At 41.0% G+C, this 11,958-nt stretch overlaps 1 pseudogene; it reads right to left on the reverse strand.

The window, feature by feature from the left end:
* Positions 1-6,450: 6,450 nt before the first annotated feature.
* On the reverse strand, positions 6,451-7,680 carry LOC102816952 (annotated as a pseudogene).
* Between the last annotated feature and the right edge of the window lie 4,278 nt (positions 7,681-11,958).

An 11,958-nucleotide genomic window follows, 5' to 3' on the forward strand; every position in this document is an offset into this window, starting at 1 on the left:
ACCAGTCACTGGAGAAGAATATCGTTTTTGGTAAGGTGGAGGTTCAGAGAAAAGAAGAAGACCCCAACAAGATGGATTGACTAAGTGGCAGCACTGATGGACTCAAGCGTGGCAACAATAGTGAGATTGGCCCAGGACAGGGCAGTGTTTCATTCTGCTGTGCATAAGGTTGCGATGCTGACTCGATGGCACCTAACAACATCTCTGATAATTAATGGTTGTCCTAGGGTGTTATCAATGTATGGAATATGGTATATTTGAGTCATTGATTACCTACTGGATGACTTTTACATAAAAGGCATGGATGTCATGTCTAACCTCCTCTGACTTCACAAGGAGGAGGAGGAGAATCACCACCATCAGCCCAAGAATGATTTCTCTGAGGAAGAGGTCAGACAAGCCTCTATCCTCCAACCTTCTTTACCTGACTCTGACACTAACTAGCCTTCCCATGCACTCTAGTTTTATGCTAACTTTGATAATCCATTGCAATGGCCACCCAGAACTCATTGACATTACTCATGATTATGGAGTTTATTAGGGAAATTAACAGGGTTCATTGCAGTATCAGTAACCCAGGATGCAATAGTTCTTCTGTCAGGAGCACCTCTTTTATGTACAGACAGTTCTGTCTTGTCCTCTGCCTCTCAGCCACACAGTCTCTTGGCCTCTGCCATGCTCCAATAAGTGTCACAAGCTTATTTTACTGCTGTGGATAAAACTCAAAGGGCACCCTGTTCTGCAAGCCATGCTTCTGCGCGAAGGTGCTCATCTGTACTGAGTCTATGGACCAGAAAGCCCACTGCTCTGTCGCTCTGAGCCATTGCCTTTATTGCCTTCTCTGCTGCTGCTGCTTTTCCGTACAAAAATCTCATTTCCACTCACAGTTCTTTTTTGATGATCCTAGAATGTCTGTTCCTGTTTCTGAAATGGATCCTTTTAAACGTCGCAGGATGGCAAAATTAACCAGTCCCTGCATTAAAGTCCTGTATACCCTATTTGCATGGTCACCCCTAATCATTTTGGAGTCTTGTTGTGGCACTGTAGGTTAAGCACTGAACTGCTAACCACAAAGTTTGTAGCTCAAAACCACCAGCCACTCCTTGAAAACCCTATAGAGGGTTTTCATTTGGGGCATGATGTGATACTGTAGGATAAACCCTGGATTGCTAAATTTAAGGTCAGCTGTTCAAACCCACTACTCCTCAGAAACTCTATACAGGGTCACTATGAGTCAAAATTGACTCTACAGTACTGAACAACAACAACAATCCAATCACTTGGTGGAAGGTACGAAGACCACAGCTAGAAGAGACAAGTGAAATAAAACCACTGTACCTTGAATAGTGAGAAGAAAAAATCTGTATGTCCTCTTATAAAGAACACCACAAATAATCCTGGACTTGGGATGCCAAGATCCATCCTTGACTATCCTTAATGACCTTATTCTCACTATTTCCTGGGGGAAAGATAGGGTGGCTCCTAAGCCTGAATAATCTTTTTGGAATGTGAGTGGATTTCCTTGGAGGGAATCTGCATGTAAAATCTGTGAAGGTTATAAGGTTTACCTTACTTGTAAGCTCACAAGTTGACCTACCACAGGCAATATGTATGCGTGTGTATCCAAAGAATCAAGCTGTAAAATCAATTCTGACTAATAACGACCCTGATAGGACTAATAGGACGAAGTAGAACTGCCCTATAGGGTTTCCAAGGCTGTAATCTTAACAAAATCAGACTCCTACATCCTTCTCCTGTGGAGTTCTGGTAGATATTAACTGCCAATCTTTTGGTTATTAACCAAGCACTTTAACTACTATGTCACCAAGTTTCCTTAATATACATAGTGCTTCTGAGAAGCAGCTGGTGAGCTTGAACCTCCAACCTTGCAGTTCAAACGGACTTTGCAGTCCATCACATTAACCCACATAGAGGGATAGTTAGCAGTTCAAAACTATCACTGTTCCACAGGAGAAAGATTAAGCTTTCTGATCCTGTGAAGACTTAACCACCTTGGAAACGCTACACAGGTTCTCTATGAGTCGGAACCGACTGCCCGGCACACCACCACCACCACCATCACCACCATGTTGGGTAGGGGAGTTCTGGTGTTGGGCTATAGGATAAATACTAACCCATAGGTTGATGGGTCAAACCCACCAGCCACTCGTCGGAAACCCTATACAGAGTCGCTATAACTTGGAACAGATGCCATGGCAATAAACAACAGCAGGAGCAACATATTGCGTAGGGTCACCGACTTCTACTCTACATATAGAGGTGGAAGTCTGAAGATTCTTCGGCAAAGTGAGGGACAGGAAAGATAACTGACAGGTTAATGTGAATTTCCCCCTGGAGAAAACAAATACTATTGCAACAATCTTGTTATTGGTTGCTGTTGTTGTAAAGTGCCGTCCCATCGATTCCAACCCCATAGTGACCCTGTATAGGGTTTCCAAGGAGCAGCTGGAGTGCTAGAACTACTGACCTTGTGGTTCAAATGACTTTGCAGTCCAGTGTGTTAACACACAGCACCACACCAGGACTCCTGTAAGTAAAGGTAAATCTGGTACATGCCACACTGATCCAGGCTGCTTTTGTCAGATGCGTCAGATGAAGATGAGCAATTATGGGGAAAAGGGGTACAATATAAACAAAATAATAAATAGAGAAAATATAAGATTGCTGGTCAGAGACAAAGGTCATTTATTACTCAGAGCAATATCTTGAGTAGGTTTTCTAGCTATACAGTGAAGGCCACATGGTGACACTAATGCAGTAGGATGCAGTGTTAGGAGAGGAAGACCAAAATTAGGAAACTCTGATCTTATAAAGGCCTGATAGTATCCTGCCCATCTTTCTCTCCAGAGAGACAGAAATGTTACATTACTCTGGAATTTAAGCAAATTTTGGGGTAGAGGAAGTACAGATCTTTAATTTTACTACTCTGAAACATCTCTAGGGAGGGAAATGTCTCTAGGCTTTACTAAACTAAGTCTATATTTATGCAAACATTCTTAACTTCACTGTAAATGCCTTTGCTCAGAGGACCTAGACCATCGAGAAATGTGAGACATTCATGAAGAATTGTCTCCCAACAAAAACATGTATATAAAATTAAAATCCTCCTCCTTTGCCACAATATAAATACCTTTAGTTATAAACAACCCTTCAGAAATATTTTATGTAATTGTTGTTGTTGTTAGGTGCCATGGAGTCAGCACCAACTCATAGTGACCTTATGCACAGCAGAACGAAACAATGTCTGATACTGGGCCAACCTCACTAGTTGTCACACTTGAGTCCATAGATGCTGCCACCTGGCCAATACATCTCGTTGGGGTCTTCCTCTTTTTCTCTGACCCTCCACCTTACCAAACATAATATCCTTCTCCAGTGACTGGTCCCTCTGGACAATATGTCTGAAATATGAGAGACCAAGTTTGGCCATCTTGGCCTCCAAGGAGCACTCTGGCTGCACTTCTTCCGAACAGATCTATTGGTTCTTTTGGCAGCCCATGACACTTTCAATATTCTCCTCCAACACCATAACTAAAAAGCATAAATTCTTCTATGGTCTTCCTTATTCACTGTCCAGTTTTTGCATGCATATGTGGTTATTGAAAATACCATGGCTTGGGTCAGGCACGCCTTAGTCCTCAAACTGACATCTTTGCTCTTCAACACTTTAAAAATGTCTTGTGCAGCAGATTTGTCTAATGCAATATGTCATTTGATTTCTTGACTGCTGCTTCCGTGAATGTTGATAGTTGATTTAAGAAGAATGAAGTCCTTGACAATTTCAATCTTTTCTCCATTGATAAGAATGTTGTTTATTGGTCCAGTGGTGAGGATTTTTGTTTTCTTGACATTGAGATGTAATCCATACCGAAGGCTGTGCTCTTTGATCTTCATCAGTAAATATTTTAAGTCCTCTTAACTTTCAGCAAGTAAGGTTGTATAATCTGCATATTATACAGGTTGTTAATGAGTCTTTCTCCAATCCTGATGCCAGGTTTTTCTTCATAGAACCCAGCTTCTCGGATTACTTGCTCAACATACAAGTTGAATAAGTATGGTGAAAGAATACAACCTTGTCGCACATGTTTCTTAATTTTAAACCATTCAGTGTTCCCATGTTCTGTTCAAACAACTGCCTCTTGGTCCAGGTGCAGATTCCTCATGAGCACAATTAAGTGTTTCAGAATACTCGTACTTCGCAATGTTGTCCATAGCTTGTCATGATCCACACAACTGAAAGCCTTTGCCTAGTCAATAAAGCACAGGTAAATCTTTCTGATATTCTCTGCTTTCAGCCAAGATCCTTCAGACATCAGCAATGATATCCCTTATTCCACAGCCTCTTTTGAATCCGGCTTGAACTTCTGGAATTTCTCTATCAATGTATGCTTGCAACAGTTTCTGTATTACCTTTAACAAAACTTTACTCCCATGGGCTATCAAAGATACTGTCCGATGATTTCCGCATTCCATACCACTCCTTAAAGTAGCATTTTGGAGAATAAAAGTAAAAGCTGTGAAGTGTGGCTAACTTTGAGAGTTATGCTTCTATTATTGACCACATGTGGAAAACAACATTCTATCAAGGAGACTGGAACAATCAGTAGTATGACTATCTGAGGAATGATAGTGTAATAGCATCTGTCCAGTGAGCAATTTGATGGTAAACATGAGGTGAACTTCTTTCTTTTCAAAATATGCTAGAAGTGAATTCTGAAAGCCAAAGAGTCCCACACTTAGAAAATAATTGCTGGTCCATGTTGTAGCTGTGTTTTTCTCTTTGGTCTAGAGAGAGGAGCTGGAACATTCACAACAGGATGAGGCCAGGCAATGAAAGTCTTGGCTATTCACATACCTTCTGTGGGCCAAAAAGGCTTTTGATTAATCTGTACACTGCTCTTTTACCAACCATTTCCCTAGGATTTCTTAAAAGGAAAACAGTAGGGTGTGCTTCTCTACAAGGTTTGTAGGAACTCCACCCCAAGAATAAATCATCCTACTCAAAACAAACAAACCAGTCTTGGAAGAAGTACAGTCAAAATGCTCTTTAGAAGCAAGGATGGCAAAACTTCATCTCTCATACTTTGGGCATGTTATCACAAGGGACTAATCTCTGGAGAAGGACATCATGCTTGGCAAAGCAGAGTATTAGTGAAAATGAAGAAGACCCTCAATAAGATGGACTGACACATTGGCAGCAACAATGGAATCAAACATAAGAACAATTGTGAAGATGGTTCAGGATGTAAGGATGTTGCACATAGGATCACCAAGGCTTGGAACCAACTCAATGGCACCTAACAACAATAACAGCAGTCTCAGTGTGAGCTCACCTTCTCTTGCCTGACCCTCAGATTTTTAAACAGCAGCTCTCTTTTTACAGTTTCCACACATCAGCAAACCTTCTTCTTCCATCCCTCCTTCCCCTAAAGTAGGAGATGAATTGTCTAAATCCCTACTATAGTCAGTGACAGAGTAAAAGCAATATTATGTGATATGAAGTTGGAACTACTTTCAGTCTGAAATTCTTAGTTGAAATTCTTTTTATTTTTAGGTCAAAACATAGTTAAATGTTAACAATTTCCATGGTTCTACTTGTTTTTCCTGATTAAGATGTCAATGTGGGCTATACATCAATTGCCCAAGTCTACTAGACTAATTTGTTTTTCTGTTTTTCATTTATTTTTTTCTTAAAACTTTTATTGCGAATTAAGTGAAGGTTAACAACAGATTATCAGTTTTACATTCAACAAATTACACATTTCATTTCATTTCAATGACTGCAATCCTCTCCATGTAGCATTAGTTATTCTGCTTCTCCCTGAGATTCTTGTGTGCATTGTACCCTCCTTCCCAAGCCTTCTCACGTTGTCCTTTGGCAAATGCTACCTTTGATTTTGAATGGTTGACCATTCCAAGTGAGCATATTTCAACCAGTTTCATTTGATACCCGTGACTTTCAACTACTGCACACTCATGAATGATTCTCAGACTTGTATCACCCACTTCAACTTCTCTCCTGATCTGCTGGACATCCTCATTTGGATAGAAAAATGTGCCTTAAATCTAACATGTTCAAAATGAAATCTTCCTTTCCCTTCTCAGACATGCTGAGTCAATATTCCTTATGACAAAGGGCTTACTTAAAGTCACCAAATTCTACCCAGGGAATGCTCTTGGCTGCTCTATTCTTAATCCTTCACCTCCAGTTGGTAAACATGCCTCTTAATAATATCTCTTTAATGACATTTACTCTTTCTCTTACTTCCTCACTGCCCTCTTCCCAATGCTTCATCATTTCTTACTTGCAATCTTACAACATCCTATTTCCCCTGCCTTTAATTTTCTGTCAAGATTTTTTTTTTTTTACTCAAAAAAGCATTATTTCATTTAAAAAAAGTATTTGGAACACATAAAACAAAGCAACATTTATTGTACTTTCTTCTCTTCAGGGATGGGATCTGTTGGTGGCTCCTCCACAGTTGCACTCTTGCTCTCTGAGCCAGGGTTAGTGTCACTGGTTCCTTCCTCCACCATACTGTCAACCCCTTCCTGCCCACTCTCCTCCTTGTCCTTACGAGTCAGCATGCCTTCTTCACCATTCTGCTGGCTTTCTGTCATTTCCTCAAGATGGGTCTCCACTGTATCCATTGGAATGTTCTCATCTTCCTTCTCTTCTTCTGTTTTGTGAGCTGCTTGTTCTTCGTCAGGAACAACGCTGCTGTAACTTCATTCAGCCTGCTGTGTGGCCTCTTTCTCCCTTTCCACCTGCCTTTTGCAGGCCTGTTCCTCTGCCTATGCAATTTCAGCTGCAATTTTCTCCATGTCCGCTTCTGCCTTCAAACCACACAGCCTTTTCAGTTCAGTGTGAAATGAGTCTGTGCTTTCTTTCCAGGAACTTCCTCTTCTTTTCCTGGTGCGTCTCCTCTATTTGAAGACGTTCAGCTTCTAACTTTCACTGATGAGCCATTAAGGACTGGGCCTGTCATTTGAGGACCTGCATTCTAGCTGTTGTGACAACTGACCGGACATTTGGTACCACACTCTCACTAAGGATCTCACTGATGAGGCGGAGCTTTCTCTGGAAATGGGCGGTGGCTGTATGCTTCAGTGAAAAGCCATCATCATAATCATCTGGATCTTCAGCAGGCTGAATGCTCATGTAAGATTCTCCTTTCTCCATGCGATACTGTCTCTGTCAACTTTCTTCCTCTAAAACAGCTTCTGCTCGACTTTTTGCATTTATGTGCACAAGGTATGCAGGGGAATTATGATAGGCCTTCATAGACTCATTATATTCTATGTTCTCTGCTTCATATTCATTTAAATATTCTTGTTTTTCTTCATCAGTGAGATCTCACCACATGCCACCAATAATCTTGCCAATCTCCCACAACTTTAGGTCAAGGTTGGAAGCCTTAACTTGGTCCCAGACCTTTCTGCTGTACCTCATGTAGGGCATCAGCAGCTTATCTGGTGGCTGTGGGGATTTTGGAATCGTAAGACCAGAGGATGCCATGACATGGCTGTTGGTGCCCGAGTTCCCTCCCAGCCTGTAGATGTTGTAGGTGAGATGACTGTAGGGATTGTATCCCACAAACCCTGGTGTGCTGGGCATTTGTGTTGTGGGAGCTGGGCATAAGATGGACTTTTTGACATTTTGGAAGATTTAAGTTCTCAGTTCCTTAAGAATGAATCTGAGACACGGCAGGCAAATAGAGCCTGTCAAAATTTTTTTAATCTGAAGATTAATACACCTGCATGGTGAAAAATCAAACAGTACCAGAGAAGAAGCCACATAACATAGCAGATATGATTGTTGGAGTTCAAATCCATGCCTCACTGCTTACCTTCCCTATGCTTATTTCCACAATGTTAACAAAGCAGTCCACTATTGTAAAGTGATGTTGTAGGACCAGCACTGGACTGTGAACCAGAAGGCAGTTCAAACCCACTAGCTGCTCCTTAGAAACTCTATATAGGGTCACTATTAGTCAGACTATTGATGTGGTGCTGTGGGTTAGTGTGCTGGACTGCAAAGTCAGTCTGAATCACAAGGTTGACAGTTCAAGCTCACCAGCTGCTCTTGGAAACCCTATATAGGATCTCTATGTGTTAGAACTGGCTCCACAGCACTTAACAACAACAATAACAATGAGTTGGAACTGATTCGATGGCACTTAACAACAACATTGCAAAGCAATGAAATGCTAGTGCTCTAGAGCCTAGCTGTCTGAGCTCAAGTCCAAATAATGCCACCTACTAGCTGAGTGACCAAAGATTAGTTACTTGACATCTCTGTGCTTCAATTTATGCACTTGTGAACTGAAGATAATAACATCTCTCTAATGAAATTGCAAATGATCAAATAAGATAACACAAACCAAGTATTTAGAACACTGCCTGGCACAGCACAAGTATTCAATAAATATTAAATGATATAGCTAATAGGTGGAGTATTACCAACAGAAGACATTATTGATATCTTATATATTAATCGAGAAACATTATACTTATATACATATAAGATTTACAGCCTCAGAAATCCTAGACAGCATCACTATGAATTGGAATAAACTCAACGGCAGTGGGTTTGGTTTGTTGTTGTTGTTTTTTAATGGATAAACAAATTATGCACATCTCACTTTTTTTATTTTCATTTAAAAATATGTTTGGAGCCCTTTCGCTATATGACATAACTCTAGTTCATGACTGCATTTTATGGCAACTCCATGATTTATTTACCACTTTCATAATTTTTTGGCAAGACTTCCGCCATTGATAAATATTTCCAATTATTTGCTACTACAGTAAAAGTTTGTTGTTGAATAAGTGAATGAATGTGCTCATCATAGGCAATCTTTTGCTCTCCAGGCTTCCTCAGTGGTTTCCTCTACTGCTTCACGGCTGATAGGACAGAGATACAAAGGATCTGGTGCCATCTTGCTATACCTTGACTCTCTTTTAAGGCCTTTCAGCCTCTACAGGTCTTACAGTCTTTGGGGTCCACACAGCCTCAATCTTCATCAGCAAGTAAGTCTGGTACTTATTACTACATGGTGAGAAGCAGTGTAGACGGATACATAAGTACAGAGAGGATTGCAGGTTGGCAGAAAGGCGAGACATGCATCTTCATCTTTCCAGAAAGGCAAAGCAATTCATAACTGTCAGAAATCTGGTAAAAATTTTACAAGTACGTGAAATCAGTTATATAAATTATAAAGCATAAGTCATGATTCTATTTGTTCTGTGACAACTAAAAAATGAGAAATATTACATCAATATAGAAAATAAATGTGAATCACTATAAAATTAAAGTGGTTGTTCCTACACCCACCCTGCCCTGAAATAATTATATTCACCTCCTGCCTGTGGGTGGAACTCAGTATTGGCAGTGGAGGTGGCTGGAGGGTATGGGGTGGGGTGGGTGATGGTGGTAGGAAGAAAGAACCCAGATGGAAGAGGTGGTAAAATGTCAGAAAGAAATTTCCCTTGTGTCCCAATTTTGCCTGAAGCTGCTTCTGCCTGGAGCTCTACAAGGGAAAGTGTTCAGAAAGGAGGCCAGCCAGAGAGAAGAAAAAAATCCTTTGTGAGGCTTTCCAGGGGTAGACATTTCTGAAAAGTTGATTGTGTTCCTTCCCAATCATGCAGGTCCACAGTTACCCAATTCAATCAGCACAAAGACTGGGACGATAACCCACTTCACAAAGTTTTCGAGCTCTGGGCTCTGTGCAGAGACAAAGTCCCTTGAAATACACAATTCACCCTTGAATGATTTGTTCATCATAGCCCCACTGGAAAAGCAAATGCAGGGACAGCACCAAGTTCTTAGGATCCATCCTCTGGGATCCCAGTGCAGCATCAGACACCATGGTGAGTTTAGAAGAAAGACATCCCACCTTTCATTTACCCTGGGGGACCATGGTTCATCATTCCACTGTACTTTTTATAGAATTAACCATTTTTCAATCAGATAGAGGTTTTTCTACTTTTACTCATCCTAATACTTCATTTCTGCACAATCAGTCAGATTGGCTAAGTAGAAAATCTAGCTTGTTCATCAGTGTCTGGAAATGCCAGATGTACTTTTTTTTAATCCTGGAATGCTTTTCACAGATCACTGCCAAGCCTCCTTCCAGACGGTTCTACCCAGTGAGTGTGCCAGGTGGTGCACCTGGGTTTCTGGCTCTTGTAGCTTCTTTATGGTCTGAATCATGTTAGACTGTGAGGGCCAGAGCTTCTCCACTTGCCTCTGTACCCTACAGTTACTCCATAGGGAGCCGTGGAACGATCAAGGGGTTTAGAAATGGCTTCTAGCAGCTCTCTTTCCTAACTTTGTGACTTCATTTCTCATAGTTGTTAAGTGCCATCAAATCAGTTCCTACTCAGAGTGACCCTGTATAGGGTTTCCAAAGAGTGGAAGATGGATTTGATCCACCCACCTTTCTGTTAGCAGTCCGATGCTTATCATACAGTGCCACACTATTTCTCATAGTAGGCACTCAATAAATGTTAGCTCTTATAATGAACATTTATTAGCTCTCAAATTAAGCATTAAGGCACTGTTATCCTCTAGTCCCTTGCTACTTAGAGTATAACTACAGATCAGCTATACCTGAATCATCTGGGAGCTTGTTAGAAAGGCAGAATCTCAGGTCCCAGTCCCAACCTACTCAATCAGAAGATGCATTTTTAACATGATCCCCAAGAGATTTCTATACATGTTAATGTCTTAGAAACATTGCAGTATAATCAACACTTCTTGGTTCCCTGAAAGGGACAAGTGTAAGCTGAAAGCACCCCACCCACCATGTTAATTTTAGATGGACAATCTCTCCTATAGTTCTCCTTGTGATGAACATTACTCTGAAAATACAAATTTAGGCATATGATCAAGTCAAATAGAAATTTATTTAATAAGTTCCATGAGATAGGATATTTGACTTTGAGTCCTTTTTTTTTTTTAACAAATAGTCATATATAATCATTTAAACCATCAAAGGACACATTCTGCAAGCCTACCTCCTGGCTGCCAGCTCTCAGTCCCTCTCTTTCCATTAGTCTAGAATCCTCAGCTGCTCCCTCTTTCCATGTCCCCATCTCTGCCTCTATCTCTGGTGTTTCTGCTTCTCTGGATAGGGTCCCACATTCCGCTTGAGTTCTTCTCCCTTGATGGTCCTAGGGTCCTCTGTTTCTGAACTGTAAGATTAACTACTCTCCCATTTTTGTTACAAAACTTCTACTTTTGCAATTGTGACAGTCTCAATTAGTCATGAAAACAATTACTCACTATTGAATCATGAGAATCTTATCCCCATCTCTTTTAACCAGACCCATCTAGACAAGATGAAAACTACTCAGTGGGGATTCTATCTTTCCCTGCACACTCTTAAACTAAATTCCCTCTTGAAAACTTGTAAGCCAGTCACTTCATGCCTTTATTGCCCCCTCATTTTAGGCAGCAAATGTCTAAGTTGCCCATCCCTATCTACCCTGTATACAGAGAGGATAGCATTGATACTTGATGTGAAGACTCCTTCCCTCTCTGTTGATATTTTGAGCTACTACATCCATGAGTGTAGGTCAAGCTCATCAAATTGTAGCAATTTACCCTTGTTTCCTTTATTAATTTTTTTTATCATTCTCTAGTCGAGTTCTGATTATCAAGCCATTGAGGCTAGGTCAAATGGGTACTATCTGCAAGTTTGAGTGTTCTTGTGCCTCTCCCCTCACTTCATATCAGCTGGACACTTCAGTCTTAGTTCTAGCCTAGCCCTCCATGGCTATGTCCTTGTCCATAGGCTCAGATGTTCCCAGGACTCACCGACCAGACCTTCCTCTTCTTTTTCTCATTTCCAGGCCAACAGGAGTCTATGGAACATGGTTGAACTCAGCCCATTTCTTCACTGCTGCCTTTACCTCTCTTCCACTCACCAG

Source organism: Chrysochloris asiatica, unplaced genomic scaffold (genome assembly GCF_000296735.1).
Source record: "Chrysochloris asiatica unplaced genomic scaffold, ChrAsi1.0 scaffold00236, whole genome shotgun sequence".
Taxonomy (NCBI): Eukaryota; Metazoa; Chordata; class Mammalia; order Afrosoricida; family Chrysochloridae; genus Chrysochloris; species Chrysochloris asiatica.